We start from the raw sequence: 24,532 nt of genomic DNA, 5'->3' as shown, positions 1-24,532 counted from the left end.
AACACAGTCTGCATAGAAAGCAAAGCAAAAATCCACTATGTCCTGCTGCTAGTTTTGAAGCCAAGAGAGTTTTTATGTTTTTAAATGGCTTTGAAACTTCAAAAAGGGGATAATATGGCATAACCCATGGATATTATGTGATTTCAATTCTAGTGTCCATAAATACAGTTTATCAGAGCCCAGGCCTTCTTATTTTTGTGCCTGCTATCATGGCTGCATATGTACCATAAGGGCAGAATTGAGCAGTTGAGACACAGACCAAATGGCCTACAAAGCTGCAACTGTTTAGTCTCTGGCTCTTTAGAGAAAAAGTTTGCCAACCCCTGATACAAAATACACAGGCAGTTAGTGCATAGCTTCAATGTTCGGTAGGATTTGAATGGGATGTGATGTGGATATAACAGTGAGTGGGGGTAAATAGGGTGCTTGGTTAGCATAGCTGTGCAAACACAAAAAGATATAAAAAGACAAAGTGCTGGGGTAGTCAGGTGTTCAGGGGTAAATAAATACCGTAGGTACTAGAGGGAAACCCCCATTGTGGGTAGAGCTTTGAGATAGTATTCTTCAGAGTGGAAATAATAAAGTTTTGTAAAAACATCTCAAAGGTGTACCTAATAAAAGAAATCATGGATCCATTTCCTCAGGTCTGAGAAAATGGCAGAATTACTAAGAGTGTAACTCAGTATTTCCCTGTGTTACAACATTTCAGATACAGTATATAGGTAAATCCACTTAGTATATAGGGAAATACAGTACACGAATGCTGCCCAAGTTTATCCTGAGCAGTCAGAGTGGACTCTCTCTTTAGGGTTCTCATTGGCCAGTGCTTCTGCCTAGCAAGCAAGCTATGCTGAGTCTAAGAAATTTTTTCTTCAACCTATTCCTCTTCCTTTTCCAAAATAGTATACACCTTCTCCTATTTTTAATCTATATACTATAGTCCTGATTGCTTCAGACAGTAGATTTAATAAATTTGTACTAAATTCCTGGTGTGTTTCAAATGTAAAGAGCAATAACAAGTTATTATTAAACTTCAAGCTAAATTCTTTTCATACATTACCTTATTTCATACCAACACACTAAGTACTATTAGTAGCTCCATTTTAGATTTAGAAAAATGAGGCTTTATGGTGTGTTATGTTTCAGACCTTAATGTTTTCCAAAGGTCAGGTAATGAGGTTTTGAGAACTATCATCATTGCTGTATGGGCTATTAGGAGGTAGGGACTACTTGAAAGGAGTGAATTATGGGCTTATAAACTTGAGGATTATATCTTGGTCTCTGTCCCTTCCCCTATGGCAGAAGGGTCATAACCCTAGTGACCAACCTAGTGACTTAGCAAGACCATGTGTCAAAGTAAAAAAATTTAAAAGTAGCTCAAGTTGAAGTTCTTGGGCTTAATCCTGATACCAAAATAAATAAATACAAAAATACCCCCCCAAAAAACCCTTAGAAATGCTAAAGCCTTATCCTTATTTTATTATTCTATTATTATCATTTATTCCTACAGTTTAAACAGATGCATGTGTGCATATATGTTTATGTATACTTCAAAAGGAAAATTCCAACCTTGGCCTATTCCTTTCAGAGAATAAAAAGCCCCTTAATCTCTATTTACTCAGTAGAAGCTACTGTTTCCCTCTCATCCTCTGGAATAAAGTCCAGGCACCTTGCTCACCTGCACCAGCATTTCCTGGGAGATGATCAAGCCATCTGTTCAGTGATCTTGGCTTCATCCTGTCTCCGATTCTCTCCCTGTGACTACTTTTGATTTAATCAGTTCCAAGAACTGCTCCATTTTAATATTGAAATTCAGTCTTTTATTCTCCTTATTCTGTTAACTGCTCTACACTTCAATGGCCATTTCTTTATGCTTTTTCTAAAGCTAACTGGCTTCTCTCATTATTTCCTACCCCACGAGGCAAAATTTCAACTACATTGCTTCAGATATTATTCATTTCCTGTTTTGCACTCCATACAATTGTCCATTTACCTTTTTATATTCCATAGTCTATAAGCTTTATATGATCTGGTAACTTGTCAGTTTATGGCCCTGATTTATATTGTACACCTCACACAGTGCCTTGCCCGTAGTAGGGAACAGAACAAATAATGTTAATTCACTGACATCTGTATTTGAACTTTCATACATGGATTCCACAGATTAATAGCCTTTAAAAGTTTTATATGGCATTTTATAATTCCAGTGGATTCTTGACTTACAAACTCAATTCATTCACAAGGGCTGGTTGTAACTCAAGATGGTCAATTGAAGGTTCAGGCTCCTCTATGTAGGTTTCAAAGTCTCTCTGACTGTATAAAGGAAGATTTCAGCATCCTTACAGAGACATTGGGCCAGGATTTCTCAATTAATCCCACACAGGCCAAAAGCGGGTCAAAAAGAGGGGAAAATCTCCCAAGCTTTCACCAAAAGCAACATGGTCAAGCAAGGCCATGACCCATCCTGACTGCTGACAGTGACAGAGGAGCTGAGAGGCTCTATTCATGGTTCCAAAGTAATGCCTGAGAAGACTTAACTGACCTTGATGGATAGCAAGAGGTTCATACTGATTGACACAGGTCTCATTTTAAGTTGGTCTTAAACACCCAGCAGAAAAGAATAACCAAAAGAGGTATAAAATAATGCTATAGTAATAAACCTAGATATAAAAAGGGGCTCCAGTCACTGACCCCTTCTGGCAGTTTCTAGCTACACCAGTAGCTGACCATAGTTATGGATCATTAGGAAAAAACTATGGTAGAATCTATAAGAGCCAACAGGTTACAATCACTATTTCAATTTCTAAGTGTGACTTTCTTCTTTCTTCCCAACCTGCCCTTCCATTCTAGTGTGCTCATGCTTAGATTACACATGCTCTAATTTCTTAAGTTTTGTTTATTCTTCCCTAGAGACTGTCAAACTCCAAGCAGTCATACAAATGGAACCAATGACAAATGTGCTAGAATTCTTTGACTGAGATCCAGCAGATTGACCCTGTAAACAACTCATAGCTGCTAAACTATACAATATGACTTTTATGTTGGATTCTGAAGTCCCCTGGACTTACTTATCCTCTTTGTGGGGGGCTATTACTAGATCCTCCCAGTGGAAACCCTTGTTGCCATATTCATAGCAATCCTGCTGACCTTATAATTTAGCCCCTGTATTCTTAACTGTTTCTTTGGCTTTTCCAAAGTAAAAGCTACCTGGCTATCAAGATGACAATGCCTGGTGCCTATCGAAGGCCTTTAGATAAACCCTCTGTAGAGTAATTCTAACTGCTGATCACAACTACCACCCTCTTCAGCTGGAAATAGCCAGAATGGTCTTTGCCTGTTGCCGCCTCACAGCAGTTAGGAGTACTTCTTCAGAGGGGTGAATATTGCAGATAGGTAAGTTAATTAGATATCTTGTAGGCAGTTAGACAGGGCCAGCCCAGGAGGAGCCAACATGGAGGACAGTCAAGGAGCCAAAATGGAGGAGAGTGAAGACACATTCAATGAAGGCCAAAATTGTAAAAGAAGGGAAACTAGCCGGGGATTTAGCTCAGTGGTTCCCTGCCTGCCTCGCAAGCACCAAGGACCGGAGTTCAATCCCCAGTACCAAAAAAAAAGAGGAAACTACCACACCCAAGTAGGATGAATAGCAGTGATGGATATTCTAAATAGGTATCAATCACCTGGGTGGGGGGCCAAGGTCTTAACCCAGTCTTTCCAGGAAATATCCCTGACCCCCACCCTTACTCAAAATCCTTGTACACTTGCTATGTGACTTGCTCCTCCATTTGACCCCCATTTAATCAATATTACTTGCATGACTGTACTTGTAATCTTATTGGTTGGTCATGGTTTTGTCCCTCCTCATGCCCACCTTATAAATTTCCATTGGGTCTTAGAGTTTTGTTGCACTTTGTACCTGCCTCACCACGTGGCTTTGCTGTATAAAACATCTTTGAAAAGTGGGGTGAGCAGGCAACCCACTTTCCAGTCCCCCTTCTGTCTCTCTTAGACAGAAGCTTTCTTTCTCTCAATAAATTTTTCCTACTCTTAAAAGAAAAACAATAACCCCACACAGGAAAGGATGTTCCTTCCAGAACTCTTTAAGGGTTAAATCTGTATCAGAACCATCTGGAAGCACAAGCAGCCAGCATGCAGGTCATACCTCATGACTTTGTAAGTTAAAAGTAAAATTCCGTTTGTAACCCAAGTTGTTTGTATGTCAGGCCAGTCATAACTTGAGGTTCTGTTGTATAATATTCATGTGAATTTTGATGTGTTTGCTACAATTTATTGATTTCTTTCCATAAGTTTATGTTCTTATATTGTGTTTTTCTCTATTTCTCATGGCATAACTGTAAAGTTGATAGTATTATCTAACCTTTTTAAATAAAGAGACTCCATGAGGTTAGGAGCTGAAAGCCACACAGTTGATAGATGTTGGAGCCAACAGTAAAAAAAAAAAAACTTCTTTGCATTTCTCCAAAGCCATAGCCTTTTCTAGGATGTAGTATTTACTATACAAATCCGGTAATCAATATTCTATTATTTAACTACTTTCCTTGTACTGAAAATATCACTGAAAAATATTCTTGAAAAATATGCTTAATGGTTTAGGCAAAATGGAATAAAAATGATTTAAAATTTTTTACTTAATCCATATTTTTAGTACAGTTACTAGATGTAGCACAACTGGGTTATAGAAGAGGAGATCGAACATTTTCTGTTCTCTTTATTGAAATAACTATTCAAATAACAAAAACTACACACTGAATGGGATTTCCAGGTAGGACTTCTGTGGAGCAGCTGACTATCACAATGCTGTAATTAGTATGAATCTGTGAGTTTAGGCTTTGGCCATAATACAGGAGGTCCAGGATTTTGACAAGAGAAAATATTTCAATGTAAAGAAGAGACAACTCTCAGGTATCCTTTCAAAATCTTTATAATTGTCAGTGACTTACATAATTTTCTTTAGTCATTAAAAAGAAAGAAGATAGGTTCTCACATGAGTAACTAGTTACAGTGGAATGGTATGTGGTTGAGTTGAATCTCTGGAAAGATTTTTTTTTTCCATTAAGTTTATTGGTACATTTTAGGTATACAATACAATTACATTCATCATTGGGATCTTGTACCTTTACACGGTGTATGTTGGTTCTTGTTTTTTTCCCCTTCCCCTGCCCTCCCTTCACCCCCTCCACCCTTCCCTATTTGCAAAGACTTTGTTTCCATTTTTTTCCTTTTCTCATATTTTTTCTTTTCCCTTCTTTCCTTTCCCCTACCCCTCGCACTTCCCCTACTCCTTTAGACCTTTTCTTCCTATTACATAATATCAATTATACATTTTTAAAATTACAATATCAAAATTTGGAGGACATTACCACAGATTTTACAGAATTTAAAAGGATATAGAAAGCATATTACAAAAATCTTTTTTGAAATAAATTTGACAACTTCTAAGAAGTAACTTGGAAGACAAATTAATGAAACTAACTCTGGAAGAAATATAAAATTTGAATAGCACCTATTAAAGAAAGTATATCCCTAGCTTGAAAACCTACCTATATGACAACAGCAGGCTCATATACATTTTAATTGATAAATTATATCAAATATTTAAAGCAGAAGAAAGAAGGAACACTTTTCCCCTCATTTTAGGAAATCAACATTGTGCTAATACTAAAACTGGATATAGATAATAGAAGAAAAAAGTATGGACATAGGTAAAAATTTGTTTAACAAAAAAAACTATTAGAAGTCAGATCTGGCAGTATGTGGAAAGAGGTTTTATTATAGGGATGACAGTGTTGGTTCAGCATTGGAAGATCCACCCCCATAAGTCATCATTTTAACAGAGGATAGGAAAAAGCCATATGATCCTGTCAGCAGTTGGAGAAAAAGTATTGGACTAAATTCTACAGCTGTTCATGGTAAAAGCTATCAGGAGACTAGAAGTAGAACAGAACCTTCTCAGCAGATATGCCATGTACTCCATACTTCCAGCGAGAACGCCTTATATGAATGAAGAAGATACAATGCTTTCTCCCAAGGGGGGGGAACAAGGGCAGATATGGAAAGATATTTTTATTCACAGAGAGAAAAACTGGAACATACTTAGCCACCTAACTCAGTTTTGCCTTAAGAAATCAATTTACAACAAGCTCCATTCATCTCATAAGTCTCCATAATTACATCTATATTTTTTGTTGGTGGTGTTGCTCATTCATGTGATGCCAGTATTTCCTTAATACTACTTAAATTTTACATGTAAAAATAACAAACTGCCTCTATACATAATGCTGTAGTTTAAACATATTTCATATTAAATATGATGCCCATAATAAATTGGAAAGAAAAAAGGACCTCAGCCATTTACATCCTGATGGAGATCAAAAAACAAAATTCCAAAATTTTCACCTGACTTCAAGAGTTATTTAGGAATCAACTCACACAGCAGGCCTTCTTACATTTCCAAATAAAAATCTCCTCTTTATTTCATGGTGACCTTGACCAGGGCTTGAACTAAACCAAAATATCCTTCAGAAATGTGAATGTTCACTGTAAAATAGTGAACACAGCTGATTGAAAAAACATGGCAAGCATTCAGTTTTCAACTGCTTGTTCTGAGATGGTCCACTTGGGTCCATATAGAAATGAGACAGCCTGGAGCACAGCAGGGGAGTTGCTTTGTACATGGCTGTATGTTTCTGACTGTGTTCTTGGGCAGTAAAATGGATAACTTAAAATAACTGGGGTCATTGTTTTTCTCAAAAACTTCCCTAGCCCCTATTTACATAAACAAAAGCACTTTCAAAGATTTTATATTAATGATTTTGAGGTAAGTTTAGTTAGACCAGACACTGACAGGGAGGAGTCTATCCCTAAGAATCATGCTGACCCCTCTACCTCCTTTCCCCTGCAGCCCCCTCCTCACTAACTCCTGACAGTGCTCTCTTGAAGGAGGCTGAGGTGCCCTGTCCCTCTCCACCACCTTTGTCCTGGTCATTGCCCACATTCTAGGTGAATTGGACCCCCTCAAGCAAGGAAAACTTCTATCTTAAGAAGAAACTGACTCATCTTTTTAACTGAAAATAGGCTTAAAAATTTGTAAATTTCAAGAGTAAAATAAGTTCTTGACTCTAATACTGCTCAGAAGATAAAATGGATGCAGCAGTGAATGGGGAGAGCATAAAACAATTTGTCTTGGGATATTTGTTTGGGAGTGAAGTCCTCTAGAACCATTGTTCTGATCAAGGTTACATGTTAATCTCTCCGGCACTAACTTTAGGTAAACCAGAGTTATCTACCATGAGCATCTTTTTGTTTGCATTCAGTTTATTAATCTTAAACTTAATCAGAAGCTAGGAAGATTACTGCAGCCAAGAAGCTTGGATGATTTTCTCCCTACCATCAGTATAATTACTTTATCTCAAAAAGGGCTTTATCTTTGCCAGTCTAATGAGATACTTTGCCTTAGAATAACATTAAAGCTAAAAGGTTTCTGATGAGAAATGGTGCAATAAATAAAATAAGATGTATAATGCCCAGCATGATGGATCTTGTTTAAAATTGGTTTATAGATTAGGAACAATTTATGTGGGGAAATTTATTAAGAAATATAGTTTAAATGTGTGATCATTCCTAAACTTAATATTTGTTGCAAATTAATTGTTGATCAAGAGTCTACTTACTTCTCTTATTTTCAAAACCTGCTCTCACATCTATGTAATAAATTAGTCTTGGAATGTACCTAAACTTATTATATAGTTTTAACATGGGGCATCTTTGCCCAAAAATGCATTACTCACCTCTTTGCTTGTTGTATATTTGTCATGCATTTTTTATAGTCTCTAGACAGGTTACCCCACAGTAATTGAAGTTTTTGGAAACCACATTTTGATGTCTCAATGGTGAGGGTGAGACCTGCATCCTCATTTGCTTTTCCTTCCAGTAATAATGTCAAGCCTATAAAGAAACCTGTTTGCATATGGATTTATCCCTCATCAGCTTCAGGGGTGAAGTGAGCAGGACATGTAGAGAATGGCATCTGTGACACTGGGGAGCACTCTAGTGTGTGCTCCCCCTGTTGCTCTGTCTTGAGATTTCTCTTGGCCTCCTGCACTTTTCTCCCCTCCACCCCTCTGACCCTCCTTGGTTGTGCTCTTTTTGTCTTCATCCATCTCCATTCCACTGGGTGACAAATAGAGGAGCCCCTCTTCTAGAGAAAGACAGAGAGGAAACTTAACAGGAGCATATTATGGGATAGGAAGAGGATCTCAAGAGCTCAGAATACCAATGATCAAGATATACATTTTACAGATAATCAAATGACCTTTGAATAAATTATTATATTAGGTAAGTTGGCCATTTGAAGAATCATCTTTTGCTGAATCTGATTTTCACCAGCCTGCAATGAACTAGCTCCTACAAATGGCCACAGGCCATACACCTAAGGGACACAGCTGGTTTATTTGCTTGAAGACTTCAATTTTCAGGAAAATATTGGGTTGTTTTAATGTCCCTCAGAGCTTCTGCCAGCATTCAGTTGAGTTTCCCAGGCAGTGATGGTGAACCTTTTACAGCTTTCAATGATAACAAACAGTTGGCTGCAGCACTTATGCCACAGGTTCACCATTACTGTTCTAGTGGGGAGACCCCTAGATGAGAGGAAAGTTGCAGGGCCAGAAGGACTCAGGAAAGGATCTGAGGGAAGGGTATACAGGATGTCATCAAAGTCTGTGTAGGAAGGCTGGCAAAGGCAGATTTACATGTTTGGACTGGGAAGGAGTGAGCCCAGCATCCCTGGCACTGCACAAAGGGGCCCCAGTAGCACTGCCACTTTCAGCCCATCACAGCATAAGATCCGCAAGTATATTTGCATTTAGAAAAATAATGAGCAATTTTTTTTAGTATAATTATGTCACAAGTACTGCATAGAACAAACTATATAAATTTTTAAGATTAAAAAATGTCATCTAGGATTCAAATTGAACTTGGCATCTTCTACTTTCTTTGGCAACACTAATCCTAGATAGCACACCCCTCTTAGCTAGGATATTTTGTAATGACTGTATGCAGAGAGCAAGAGGTCCCTCAGTAGGCTTTTGGGGAAGCTACACAGGTGAGCCAGAGCCCAGGGGTAGGTGGACTGATGGACATATAGCACTGCAGGTATGAGCAGCTATTATATATATATAGTTATTTAGGAAATATGCAAAATATTATTCAATTGAGTTGCAGGTCGTTTTAACCAATTCATTCTTACTGTTCTGTTATAGAGGTTCTTACTACATTCAGAGCCTTTGTTGTGTGCCTAGTATTTCACAACTAAAATTTTCTTTGGTCTTATTATTAGTTGTAGTGATTTCAATTAATTAAAGGCTACAGAAGTGTTGGTCAAGGTTGATATGACTTATTGACTTTTTAATCTAATATTTTTAGCTAATTGTTTTCATCTGGACCCCACTGGTAGTTACTTTTCATTTTTTTTTTTAAAGAGGGGCTCTGTAATAGTAACTGATTTTCTTTCTTCTTTTCTTTCATTCCTTCTTTTTCATTCCTTCTCTTTCTTCCTTCCTTCCTTCCTTTCTTCCTTCCTTCCTTCCTTCCTTCTTTCTTTCCTCCCTTGTTTCCTTTCTTTTTCTTCTTTTCTTTATTTAATGTTTTGTAATGATTTCACTTACAAGTCTTTAAGAAAAATCAAGAGAAAAAACAATTTTTCCAGGTGCATATTCTCCGAGCATATTTTTAGAATGGGAACCCCCAAACTTAACATCATGAGGGCCTGAGGAAATGGTTATAGTACTGACCAGTAAGTCACTTTGCACTCTGTTGTGAATAGTTTCTTACTAAATTTGCCTTGATAACCAGGTGTACTCCTGATTTATGTTGCCAGTGTGAAATTTTCAAAATTGTAGGGAGGAAATTTAAATCATTGAATTTATAAAAAGTATATGTATATTGTAAAGTGAGTTAATTTTTTTATTGCACTACTTCCAAAGTCCATGGTTCTATATGTACATAATGAGAGATGAATATTATTGATAACTGTAATTTATGGCTTACCCTAAACAAGGATCTAATCTCAGCACTTTATATAGTTTCTTAGTTGCTAAAAAATTTTTTAAAAAATTTTCATATGTATGTCAATGCCATTATCACAATGAAGTAGTAGATAATGCCAATGTAACTTTTTATATAAACAATATTAAAAATTTTACAAAATCTGTCAGTGAGTAGTAGCATGGAGTTCCTAATTTATTTAACTGAGAATCTGCTGAGCTACCTAGAATTTTCGTTTGTTTGTTTTTGGTACCAGAGATCGAACCTGGGTCCTTGTGCTTGCGCAGCAGGCACAAAACCACTGAGCTAAATCCCCAGCCCCAAGCTACCCAGAATTTTATTCACTGTGTAGGGTGATAAATTTAAAACATTTTTAAGAGAAATACTTATTGAAATAGCCTAGTCTGTTTTGACAAGTTCATAAGCTACAAATATTAATAAGGCATAAAGAAAGTCTTTCCAAGGAAACTTTTCTATATATTTTATTTCATTTAAAGTTACAGTTACATGTGTCATGTTTAAAAATGGGCTGTTTTGTTTATTGGCTAGTAATGCTTCCTGCTGGCAATGGGGTAGAACTGTGTAACATAGGCAAACCCATGAGTGCATTATTTTTTTTCTCAGCCACCAATGATGTATTTCTCCTTTATTGTCCATTACCTGTTTTGGCACATCTCTGGGCATCATGGCATCAAGTCTGTATGCAAGGCAGGAAGATAGTGGAGATACTCATACTTGTCTTTTTCATTAAAATAATGATGATAACAGTAATCATCAGAAGCCTCCACATAGACTTCTTACATGTCAGTGATTCATAAATGGGATATACAGCCACTGATAATTACAAAGAGAGATGAAAAGCAAATGTCTGCAAAAAAGGACAGAATAACTTGATTGGCTTAGATCAGTCCTATTTTCTCCCCCTTTTTGATCCATGGTGTCTTCAATCAAAACCAGAGTTCTATTAACAAGGAAAGAAGGTGCAATGGACTTTGGGTGATCATAATGAATGGCTGCCATATTTATAAATGCATAATTATTTAAATCACTTATTTGAACTATTCAATTTCATTCCTGCATGGACATTTTGCTGTTATATGCCCTATTTATATCATTGTGCCTGTACTAGAGACTTGATCAGCCTTGAAATTGTTTTCATATGTGAAATGCCATTGTTTAGCAGGGGTTGTTTCCACACACAGATATTACTCCTTGGTTATCTACAGAATGAAATTGATATATTTTCCATTCATCATTTAGAAGCTTCATCAAGAATTATAGAAACAAAGCATGGATCTTTAGTGCAGTGGGATAATTCATTTGTTCTTTGTTTAAGAAGTAAATGGCTCAAAAATTTCACTAAGAAAGATACAAATAGAATTTAATAGTCTTGTTGTAATGTATGGTAGACCCTTTTATATATGAAAAGCATGCACATTACCTAGCACTAATAAAAGATTCAGGAGGGGGCCGGGGATTTAGCTCAGTGGTTTCGCCGCCTGCTGCGCAAGCGCAAGGACCCGAGTTCAATCCCCGGTACCAAAAGAAAAAAGAAAAAAAAAAAAGATGTAGGATGGGGATTTACATTGTAAATGCTATTTCACAATTAGGCCAGAGAATGCAGAACAGCAGTGAGATAATATTTTTGCATTATTTTACAAAAGCATTCGTATTTATGCATGCATGCTATCTTCTATCTGGGAATATCAAGCTACATGCATGAATGTATCATTAGTGCCAGATGGGAAATGGAGAGGTTAATTGACTTTACTTGAATCACACAGTAAGAAAGAAACCAAACTGAGAATTAAACCTATGAAAGAGGAGCTTAGATTCTTCCTGAAAGACCTGTGTTGTGTTACATTAGATTTCTTATTAGGATAAAGTGAGTTGAGACTTTGCAGCCTTTTCCTGAATAGAGTCAAGTTTACCTGACTACATTTCCTAAAGTAAGGATCAAAATTCAGGAACAGATAAAGAGGTCAAACATGGAAGTTTCCTTAGTGAAGTGAAAAAGGACTAGTACCAGTATACATAGAAAAAGGAAACCATGAAAATTAAGGGGGAAATACTCATAGATTCTGACATTTTAAGTGACTAATTAGTCACATACATTTGTTGTGGGAGCAAACTACTAATGAAGCTAAGGTGTACGGGATGAGCCCTTGCACCTCTGAGCATAATTAAACCCTTTAGTCACTTATTAGTGTGATGGAGCTAAGGGTTCTCCCATTGAGTTTCAAAGAATTGTATTTCTGTCCAGTATCAAAATGATTCTATTTTTTCTGTGCTGTAAATCTTCAGTTATGTACAGAGGACTTCATCCTAATTTAGAAAGTCATCTTAATAAGTGTACAGTGACCTGCTGTCTACAAAATGACCTGCAATTAAAATAATCAGATACAGCCATAATTTAAAGTTAGTGGCATCATGTTATGGCCAAATGTACTCTCCTCTCACTATAATGTGCTGAAAACAAATGAGAAACCATGCTACTACTTCTCTTTGTCTTTATCTTTATTTAAAGTAGCTTAGGTAAAGGTCACTGTAAACAAATGTGATCTAACCCATAAATTGTATAATGTTGAAGTAAACCGATAAACTTTGCAGAAAGAGATACAGAGAAAATAAATTATACAAGTTCAGCTAATAGAGTATGACCAGAAAGGGAAGAGAGACCCTGGTCTTTGGGGCTGTCAGTGGAACACTTAGTTACATTATGGTTCAGACTCAAGAGCTAGGTAGTACACCTTGCCCATCTTTGGCTCAGCAGAGTGAATTGTGCACAGTAGGTATTCAAGATCTTTTGTGGAATAAATGTATAATTGATGTATGGCATTTTAGTCACTATACGTCATGGCCTACTCATACTCTCAGATTAGATATGGACTTTTTATTCACCTGTCTAAAAATAAAATTCTGATACAGGAATTGCTCTTATGTAAAACTTGGCGTTTGGTCCTCTGACTTCTACTTGAGAACCTTAGAAATGGAAGAATCAATGCTTTTCAGAATCCAACATAACTATACCACCAAGTAGCCTGACTTTGTTTTGTTTTTTTTTAAAAAAAAAGAATTGAAAGTTATTTGACTCCACCCATATTTTCTGATTCTCTTTGAAAACAGAACAAAACCCAGCTCTTCATATGTTTAAAGCAGTTAAAATTATTTGCTTCCAAGATCTTTATCTCTCTACTTAACTCATAATTCAAGTGTGAGAAGGGTGAAATATTTCCCTCACCTCAAAGAGATTCTCTTTCTTCAGTCAATAAAATTAAAGCAAGAGATTGAAAAAAAAAATGCCTAGATTAGAATTTACCATTATCTGGTGCAGGGCCAGCAGATACTATTTGAACTTGGATAGGGATTTCATACATGGGCTAGTGTTGATTCAGAATATTCCTGTGAAGAAGCCTGACTTGTAGAAAGGTAAAAGCCACATGTACACATGAACTTTTTAGTGGAAAAATGATGGTATTAAGGTTGAAGAATCAAAAAGTATGGTTAGAAGGGACAAGTCAAGGAAGTAGGTGTGGCATCCACCAGCCAAGAACATTTACATAGAGACATGTTAAGCCCCTTAAACTTCAATGCCCAGTGGTGATATTTGCAAGGCTGCTCCCAGCAAGGTTTTGGAACTTCAACTGCATAGCTTGTTGTGCTGTATCTAAAGATAGTTTCTTTTACTAATGACTCTTTTGTATCTTCTTCTAAAGGCATTTTCATCTCCTCCTGGTAGATGCCAGGTTCTGCAAGGACCAAATGGAACTAAGTTTCAAATACAGTTTGAAATCAGTGCAAAAGAGACTCAGGAAAACAACCAACCAACCAACCAAATAAGAACCATTCCATGAACTCCTGCTAGGCTTGCCTTCCGCTGGGCACTTGCCAGTGGGGTGGTAGAGTGGGGATGGGGTATCCTCTCTTTTCTCACCTTGAGCTTGCACCCTGATATCCCATTTGCCCCCTTCAGTCTCTGAGGTCTTAGTGCTCAAGCAAGAAGAGAAAGCTAAGGCAGAGGGGAAGGGAAATCTCCTTGCTCTAATGATACTATTATGGGGATGTATTTGAATTGTGGGAGCAGGTGAATCTGAAAAGCTGATAGATGGTATCTGAATGGCTGCTGTGCTGGTTTTGTAAAGGTTGCCATGGGAACTTTCACCTTCATCTGCAATGATAAGCTGATGCCTCTCCTCCAGTGATCACTTCTTTTTCAGTTCCTGGCTTTTAACTGATTTTTACCCATGTTTTCTCTCTTGGAGTCCGCTCAACCTTCCAGGAAGTCTTCTTGTACAGAATGGAAAATGATTTGGTTCAACTCTTTCTCATTTTCTGTGAAGAACTCTTGTAAATCTTTTATTTTAACAACTCTAGGATTACATGCTGAGCCCAGCATAACTATAGTAACAAAGCAACCAGTCTTTGAGATATACCACATGGGATTCAGACCAGCCCTGAACCTACTGTCTCTCCTTCATGTGAGCAAGCAAAACCATATAAAGCTCTCTCAGTCATTCTGATGAAGGCCTTCTGTCTTGATTTAAAATGAAGGGGTAGGGGGTGCCTTATTGTGGTGAGATATTGGTACAGTACAATTTTCCACACAGAAATCTTCTCAGATTATCTCTACCAATCTCCATTAAAGCAAACCTGTATACTCACTGTTGGTGAGGTGGTTGAAAAATTGTACAGAGCTTGTAAGGGAATAGTCTGTACTTTCTGTTTAGTTTTGCTAGGTGTGTAAAGGTGCCCTATAAAGTAAGTCTACTTGAAAAGTATATTACCTTTTTTTAGAGTTGTAAATTTTGCATGTGAAGTCAGCACCTCTTTTAGTTTATACTATCTGTTATATTTGGTGCTATAATTGAAACCTCTAGTATTATATTATCTAAGCTAAATCTGTAGAGCCTGTGGCACCTTAAAATGTATACCTGTACTCATGGTCTTCGTTGATATGTTGATTTTATGAATTGTGACAGGTAGACATCCTTATGGCCATTTTATACCTGAGAAATTTCTATGAGATTTGCAGAGGATAACAGGGTTATAGAAACCATATGAGATGGGGTCCTAACCTGAACCCATGCTTTGACATAAATTAGAAGATTTTCTCATTCTGTTACATTGGCTCCTCTGTTAGCAGAGAGCTAAATATCTTTAGTTGGTACATCATTATTTTTAACACTCCTTGCTTCATAAATTCCCCAAGGCATTGAAAATATTTTAAATGTGCAGAATCACTGTCTTTCCTTCCTTCTAAGACGTTCTTATACTTTCTTTGATTTATGTTTTGAGGGTTTCATCTTTGTTGAGGCCATGGATGCTGCTGACATGTTCTTTGCTGAATGTCCTTTTATAGATATTCTAGCCATCTATTAAAATCTCTCTCATGGTATCAAGAAAATAGGAGCTCCATATTAGTTTAGATGTTGATGCTACAGAGCTGCTGTCATTTAGAATAAGCTATCACTCACCATTCTGTCTTGGAGAGAAAAAGACTTTTCAAACATCTTTTAATGAAAGATACAGAAAATCTAGGAATCTGATCCTCTTAACCTGAACTCTTGTCCTTCTTATTGTTTTCTTAGACCATATGAATAATTTTCATAGTGACTTAAGATTATTTTTGTTTAATTTGGAAAAGTATGATCAGCCATAGAATTTTGTTCTTTTATTTGGAAAACTATGATTTTGAAGTAGGAACGCCAACAGAGTGAGCTGGTATAATTGTTAGGTTCTATATTTGAGTATAGTGTGACATTTACTGGAAAATTGCAAATTTAGCTATTACAACTTGAAATTTAGTACTTTTTTCCAAATGGTTATGTATTTTATTATAATTGGAAAATTCAGATGAGCTTACACACACACAAAAAAAATCCGTAGCATTTTAAAATATGCCGTGGTATATAGTTTAGGTTAAAATATTTACTAAATAATATCACAAAACAAAGAAAATGTCAACTTATATGTTCAGAAGCAGAGCCCAATACAAATAACATCAATTTTGCTTTTATTAAAGGAGGCTTTATTAAGGTTAGTACAGAAGACCAGGGTAGACAGTAGCTTTTTTTGACATTATAGTTTTATGTGTAAGAGTTTTGAAATAAATGCCCTATTTAGGAGACAGAAATTGGTACCATTAGAAAGTAGAGAAAATCAGTTTGCTTTGAGGTGGTTTTTTTTAAAGATTTATAGACAAGTACTTCTCATTACTGCCTATTCTATTTCAAGCATGCAGATTTCTGAATCTTTAAAGCACATGTGAAATTTGCACTTTTAACTTCAGTAGGAGATCAGGATGGAAAGAAAAAGGAGGGGAGGGCAAGCTTAAAATGAGAAATTTTGAAAGAAGGACTACAGAAAGGAGATGGTGATGTATGTATTATTCCACTAGATGGTAAATTCTTAAACATTCACTTATTATGAATCAATACAACTTTGTTTTTTGAATGTTTGATTTGATTGAAAGGATAAAAAATATAAGATTTTATTTTCTTTTTTTTTGGTACCGGGGATCGAACTCGGGACCTTGCGCTTGTGAGGCAGGCGCCGGAACCACTGAGCTAAATCCCCGGCCCCAAAATATAAGATTTTAGATATCTGTATTAACTAGCAAAAATTGGTATACAGTTGTGCTGTCAAACATGGCAGTCACCAGGCACATATGACTTTTTACATTTTAATGAGTTAAAATTAAATTAAGCTAAATAGTTCAATAGCCACATTTCAGAAATTGAATAGGCGCTTGTGACTAGGGGCTACTGTACTCATTGTACCTTATAAATACAGAACATTTCTGTCATCACAGGAAATTCTATTGGCCAGTTTATTTTAGGGAATTCTGGTTTGGTCAGTGGGATGGGCCTCTATATTTTTGAAAAATTTGATTGTGTTTTCTGAACCTTAAGAAATATGAATGGGATTAAAAGAAGAGAGTATAATTACATGGCTATTTCAGAAACAAAATATAGGTAGGAATTGAGGGAAGGAAGACATACTATAGTACTGCAGGCCCTAGCAAAGTTGCGTGGTTGAAATGAGACAGGACTTGCTCACACAGCCAATAGTGGCAGAACTGGCATTAGAACCAGGGTTCTTTTTTTTACGGTTTATTGCCTTGACACCATGTCAAGTTTCTTTAGAGGTATATATTTCTGCATGTGAGAATTTTCAAACCAGAAATTTTGGGTTATCAGAAGGTAAGCTAAAAAAAAAAAAGAAGGTAAGCTATAGTCTCTTCTACCCTGAGTTTAGACAGGGTAAGCTGTGAATTTCTTACAGAAGAGAAACACTTCAAATACTGCCACCTTTCAGGGACATCTCCTTCACCTCCATATTCCAAGGGTAGTTCAAAGTTACCAGGCCTTCTGAAGATGATCTTAGCAGGTTCAGCCAGCTGTGTAGCTTGTGTGGGTTCCATGCCTACAGGAAGCGTGTCTCAGGTTATTTTGGCTGCACACTAGGTTCTGTGACAGAAGACTATTCAACGCCATACCTTCTCCATAGGATCATGTCAATTCTTTTTTTTAATTTTTATTTTATTGGTACATTTTAGGCATACAATATAATTACATTCATCATTGGAAATTTGCACTTTTACATAATCTCTCTTGGTTCTTATTTTTCCCCCTTCCCCTGCCCTCCCTTTAACCCCTCCATCCCTCCCTATTTACAAAGACTTTGTTTCCATTTTTTCATTTTCTCATATTGATTCCATTCCCCTCTTTCCTTTCCCCTAAATGGAGTACTACTCAGCCATAAAAAATGAGAAATTAGAGACATTTATAGCTAAATGGATGCACATTGAGGCCATCCTCTTCAGTGAAATAAACAGGACACACATGTGTAAATACCGAATAGTTTCTCTGGTGTGAGAAACTGAGAGTGTAAGTAAGGACTAAAAGGTAGAATGGATAATGTGAAATAGGGTCATATCAATTCTTCATCCTCTTGTGTTCCATGTCTGAATAAGGACTTCCTCCCCATGATGCATATGATCCTCTGTGGGAATACAATGCGCTTCTCCATGTTTGAAAATCAAATGAAGTGCAGTGTGGTGAGCAAGAGCTTAATCTGCTTGAGCCTCTCCAGTTATGGAAAATACTATATAGTCCATAAAATACAAATGTGCATTGCCCCAATACCTTTATATCTATATAAATCCTTTTGATAATGATTTCTTCTTCAGTTCAGCAGAAAAGTAACACTAAAAACTTGTTAGATATATTTAAAAAGTTGGCTCCACTGAGGCATGGGCTGCTGGACTTCAGATAATGGTTAAAATATTGCAGGGTGATGGAGATGTCAGGAAAGTATCCAGGACAGCAGCAGTGTTCCTGGGCAAGAAAGGCTTGTTATGCCCAGAAACTAGGGAAAAACTGGGGAGAAGAGAAAGGTGAGGGAGGTGGTTTGAGAAATTTATTGATTGTTTGGTAGGAAAGCCTATTTTTTATTTTCTGTGTTCCATTTTTATGTCAACATTGATGTGTATATGATTTATAAAGACATGGAACACAGCAAATCAATAGGTTTGGCATAAATGATCATTGAGTTTCGTTTTGGAAATTTTGAGTTTGGGTTGACTTTCAGATATTCAAGTAGAAATTCAGAAAATAAATTGAATACTTTGAACACACAAATAGAGAGGCAAAGGTGGCAGTCAGATATTTAGGGGATATATGATAAAATGCAGACTTCTATAATTTAAATATGTGGCTTAATAAGAAAAAGAAATTTCTTCATGCTTCTTGCAAATCTTTGCTAGGATCCTGTTTCAGGCCCATGGACGATGGCTGAAGTGCTGGATTTGGATTGTTCTTGGGTGCCAGGACCCTCTTCACATTTATAGCGAAGAGGTTTTTCCAAGTGACTTATTACTGTTTCATGCAAATAGTTCTCAGTAAATTAACCCCTTCAGTCTCTTGCATGGCTACACCTAGGGCACATGCCACTCATCCTCTGACTAAAATCCTATTGCATGTATAGTAACATTTCAGTTCTCTTTATATCTTTATATTGGATGGTATATGTGAATATAACACTTCTTATCAAGGTTACTCCCACTCTAAGTGTTAATATACATGGAAATTATACTTTTAAGTGTAATATTTGAACTCCAAAAAGATACATGTATAATGACTGAAGTTTATTGTATTTGTAAAAACCAAGTGGAGCACTAGTATACTATAAATACTGCAAATAACGTCTCTAACTCCTGTCCTTCTCCAGGGTAGAAACTGGTTGATGCAAAGAAAATGTGTAAAAATAACACATTTTGCATGTAATTCCTTTCTACCTAAATCATCTGTGAGAATGGAAAACAAAAAGAATGTAAACTATGAATTTAGACCACTTGTATTATTTATGCGTAATCTAGGATTAATGCCACACTAATATCTGACTCATTACCAAATCAGGAATTTATCTCCTGTTTCTGAAAAGAGTATAACCAAGTGCCTCTCCTTAGATGCATTACTTTTGGTAAGACCTTTTAACCTTCTTGAGCCTTTGTTCACCTTTAAAATAAGGACCCTTGACTACATTATTTTAGCTTCTCACCTACCTCTGAAACTCACTGTGGTTATGTACTTCTCTCTTGGGCGGGGATAGTTAGAAGCTGTTAAGTGATGCTGCTAAAATGCACATAAGGCACATAGGGTAATTTGATCGGGATCCTAAACCAAGTGATCGATTAGTGTTTCTTAGTTACTTCCTTTCTCCTTTTATGCTTTTCCTCTGTTGTTGTTATTTATTCTTTTGTATCATTGATGTAAAAGATTAAATTCTCAAAAAAAAAAAAAAAAAAAAGAGGGGATTTAGCTCAGTGGTTTTGCTGCCGGTTTCGCAAGCGCAAGGACCTGAGTTAGATCCCTAGTACCCCCCCCCCCGCAAAAAAAAGATTAAATTCTGTGGTTTGTATATAATACATTATCAACACTGGTCCAAGCTTGACCTTCCTTATATTTATTCATGTATTCATTCCTTTCTTATTTTATTTCCTGTTCAACTTCCCTTGGCTGTTAAATTCAAGAAGAATTTAAAAGTCACTGTTTGTGAAAATCTATCTCTTGGTAAAGCCTGTGTATCACTCAGAGTCCATGTGTCTGTCCAGCTCACCAATCTCACCTGAGGATGCTAAACACCTACCATCTCCTTATTGAGATTCAAAAGAGAATTATCAGAAATAGCAACAAAATAAGCAAGTGGTTTCTGTGGTTTATGTAGTCAATCCCATTTTCCTCTTTGCTTGGCTTACTTCAAAGCTCAGAAACAAATGTGTGCCCTGGCTCTAGCAAGCATGTAAAACTCTGTGACTTGACCTGCAGGAAGCAATATTGACTCCAGCTGGTATGAAAACCTTTCACTCAGGTAGATGTGGTGGTGCACACCTGTAAACCTCAGCACTCTGGGAGGCTGAGGCGGAAGGATCACAAGTTCAAAGTCCAGCCTGGACAAATCAGTGACTAAGTGATATCCACTCTAAACAAACAAACAAAAGATCTGAGGATGTAAAGGCCCTGGGTTCCCTCTCCAGGACACCCCCCCCACTGAAACAGAGAAGAAAAGAAAACCTCCCCACTATTCCTTTGTCATCTCCCCCCACTCCCACCATTATTTTCACTTAGTTGTAGTATTGCAAACAATTCTATATTTTTCCTGGATAAAAATATAAAGAAACTGGAAACTGAATAAAGAAGATGTGTTTTTTTATCAAATGGAGTATGACTCAGCCATAAAGAACAAGAAACTAGAGACATTTATAGCTAAATGGACACACATTGAGGCCATATTCTTTTTTTTTTTTTTTTTGGTACCAGAGATCGAACTCGGTACCTTTTGTTTGCAAGGCAGGAGGTGGAACCACTGGGCTAAATCCCCAGCCCATGAGGCCATACTCTTAAGTGAAATAAACAGGACACACATGTGTAAATACTGAATAGTTCCTCTGGTGTGAGAAACTGAAAGTGTAAATAAGGATTAAAATGATTAAAATGAATAATTGATAATGTGAAATAGGAAGAAAATGTTCAAAGGAGGGGAAGTGGGAGGGGTAGGGGAAAGGATAGAAGGGAAAGGAAAAATTATGAGAAATGGAAAAAATGGAAATAAAGTCTTTGTAAATAGGGAAGGGTGGAGGGGGTGAAGAGAGGGCAGGGGAATCGGGAAAAATAAGAACCAAGGTACGTCATGGAAAGGTACAAGTTCCCAATGATAAATGTAAATGTATACCTAAAATGTACCAATAAAAGAATTTAAGAAAAAAACAATAAAGAAGCACACAAACCTTTGTATAGTTGAAAGGATTCATTTCTTTAAGCACATTTTCATCTGGCAATGAGGCCTATCCAGTTCAGACTGGAATTAGTTTAATTTTGCCTATTATCTGCTATCTTTTTTGTTCTTTACCTTCTGTGCTTTGGTTAAAGCCACTGTGCAGTTTTTGTGGATGTAGTTAACATATGTGGGATAAATTAATGGACCAAATCATTCAAGTAGAGGAAGAGAAGGGGAGTCTAGTGTTCCTTGTTGCATAATATGCTTGCTCATTCACCCCATAAATCTACCTTTGGAGTTAAATTAACCTATGATTATGTCAACTGAGTTGGTTCTCCTGCCTTGAAATTTTTCAAAATTAGTTGATTGGAAGAAAATTAAGAGATTACATATTCAGTCAATGTGAGAAAGGAAAAAGTGTTAATTTGCGAACATCAGGTGATCAATCACAGGTTACACTCTTCTTAAGCTTGTGCTTGGCCTGATTACTGTGTTTGGAGGGCTTGAAGTAGATAGGTGTAAGCAACTATATGTTTGTAGAACATTTCAGACCTCTGATAACTTTTATCAGAGTGAAACTATTTGGGGAGAACATGCTGATCATAGTTAGAGCCATTTTAAAAGCTTGCCACTTTCTTGGTGTAGCTTCAAACTCACAGAGAATCCCAATAAGGAAGAATCACTTCAAATATGCCTTTGCAATGAATTCCACCTATATGTAAAAGGCCCACCATTGTGTCACACAGTATACATTTCTAGGATGTACCCTTTGGTGAGCACACACATATACACATACCGTTATAAAGCTATAACAAGACAATAAGCACTATCTCCTTAGTAAAAGTATTCTGCCAAAGGAAAAATAGTCAAGGAAGAGACAAAAAAAGCAGATGAATCAGTCTCTCTAGTTTAGGCTCTAACTATGTGCTCCTTTGGCATTGTTAACAATGTTCAAAAACTGTGTGAAGGAAAGAGCTCCTTCAGGTGAACTTGGTAAATCGCATCAGTGATAACCCTGGAGCTGAGCTGTGTCAGCAATATTGATTGAATAGGTTTGCCAGGTGCTGCTTTTCTTGGTTGACATATAACAGTGATGGTGAGTGTTTTAAAACTTTCAATGATAACAGCCCACAGAGCTCATATGTCATAGGTTCACCACCACTGACATATAATAAGGAACATAAGCCTTCAGTGTACACCTTAATGATATTTTTACTTACAGACTTAGACTTTTCCCAAAAATTTCCTCATCACTTCTTCTACCCATATCCCTTAAGGTAACCATTCTTCTGACTTTGTCATTGACATTGATTTTGTTTAGCAAGGACACTTGTAAATGTGGTGAGAGGGATGGGTGCTACCCCAGAACCATGGGGGTCCAGCAGCATGCTGGAGAAGGGGATCCACAGGCATGTCAGAAGAAACACAGTAGTGACCAGGAGAGCCACAGTCCGAGCAGCAGTGTTTCAATCCTGGTAGACCCAGGCCTCCCTGTCATGCTCAGATATGCTAGAGTCTGCCCAATTAGAGATGGTATGCTTCGGGCTAACTCTGATATGAAACACAGTTGGCACAGCTTCCTAAAAAGCCTGGCCAGCAGAGTGTGGGTTCAGGTGGTACAGGTCAGCATTCACTGAACTACAGGCCCAGGGGTCAAAGTGCAACTAGGACCAAGGTCCTGTTAAAAAACAAAAACAAACAAACAAACCCCCCAAAACATATCTACCTGCAGTATTTGGCAGAAAGTGATAATACTGATTATAGATGATGAGTTTAGTCCTCCACACATGAGCAGATAGCAGGATGTATTTATTGAGGAATAGGAAGTTAAGTGGCAACTCTCGGGGAAAGTGTGACTGTGCATGCACAATCCCTAGCCACTCACCTGTCTAACTAGGGTTTCCCGAGGCATGGGAGCTACTCCCAAACCCACAGCCCAGCTATTCTAAGGGGTAGGCCATTAGAATCTTTCCCATAGAATTAGTCATGCCAAGAGACTACTCTGCTGAAAGGGGTGTAACTAAAATAGAACTCTTTTTGTTAAGTGAAAGTCTGAGAATTCCTGATTAACATCTCACAGATGAGCCACAAGAGAACTGAGTTGTGGGCTAGTCCCTAGGAGGCTGTACCATGTAGTAACTATTTCTAAAATGTTCTGCCTCCTGGCCTTGCAGAAAACTTTTCAATTTGCCTCGTAAAGAGATTGGGAGCCTGTCTGTTGTTTTAGAGGTCTCCTTAGTCTACATACAGAGATCGAGGTTCCAAATAGAATCGCAATGATGTATTTCCTGGTGGTTAATGGCGCTTCAGAGCTTGGTAGGCATGCCACCTAGTGTCTCCTTCCAGAGGCTGGCCACATTCAAAGAGAAGTAAAGGACACTCACAGCACTGGGCAGTGCTGATGATGGCCTTGGGCCTGCAGTGCCAGCACAAATCAGAGGGCCTCCGCTGCCTCTTGATGGATGGCACTTTATTTTTTTTAATCTGGCAGGTGCCACTGAGACTGAAATGTCCCGGTGAAACACAATGTCTTTAATTTGTTTTCTTTATTAAATATAGAGCCAAACTTCTGTCTTCTTTATATTTTTGGAGTAGCTGGAAAGCATAAAGAAAATGGACCTCACTTTTAATTTTCTTTATGTAGGTAAAAAGTCTTTTAAATGAGGGGCATTAGCCATTTTCCTTTTTTCAGGCAAAAGCGCTAAGTTATTTGTAACTGTATTTTGAATGATAAAAATAAAATGTAGCTATACTGATGCCTTTTAACAATGAAAGTAGCTTACAAGTTAAATTTTATTTTATAAATAATGTAACGCATTCTCATTATAAACAACGTTTGTTATGAAAAACTGTGAGGCATAAACCACTGATAACCCATTGCTAACATATTAATGTAATACTTTGTAATATTTCAGTATATACTCACACTCTCATACCAATACTTTATTCTTTTCTGAATTTGTTTCTTTTCCTTTACAGTAATTTATAATAATTCTCTCAAAGGTAATTTTTGTAGTAGTAATTTTTACTTTTTGTGCCTCCATAATATTCCATCCTCTGCTATAATGGTTTGTATTTAAACATTCTCCTATTGACTGATTGATCATGCATATTTTATTTCTAGGATACAGGTATGGGTGAACGTGTGTGAGTATGTGCATGTATGTGAGTATAACAAACAATAAGCAAGTGA

The 24,532-nt window shown here is 37.0% G+C and overlaps 1 protein-coding gene across 2 annotated transcripts in view; it reads left to right on the top strand.

Annotated features, from left to right (window-relative positions):
- The window catches only part of Prkn (parkin RBR E3 ubiquitin protein ligase), a 1,513,344-nt gene that overhangs the window by 639,775 nt on the left and 849,037 nt on the right, over positions 1 to 24,532 (top strand). The window lies entirely within an intron of this gene.

Source organism: Heterocephalus glaber, unplaced genomic scaffold, assembly GCF_053883595.1.
Source record: "Heterocephalus glaber isolate CG9 unplaced genomic scaffold, H.glaber_assembly_v1.0 deba00001523, whole genome shotgun sequence".
NCBI classification, from domain to species: Eukaryota; Metazoa; Chordata; class Mammalia; order Rodentia; family Bathyergidae; genus Heterocephalus; species Heterocephalus glaber.
This window is presented reverse-complemented; position numbering and strand designations above follow the sequence as displayed.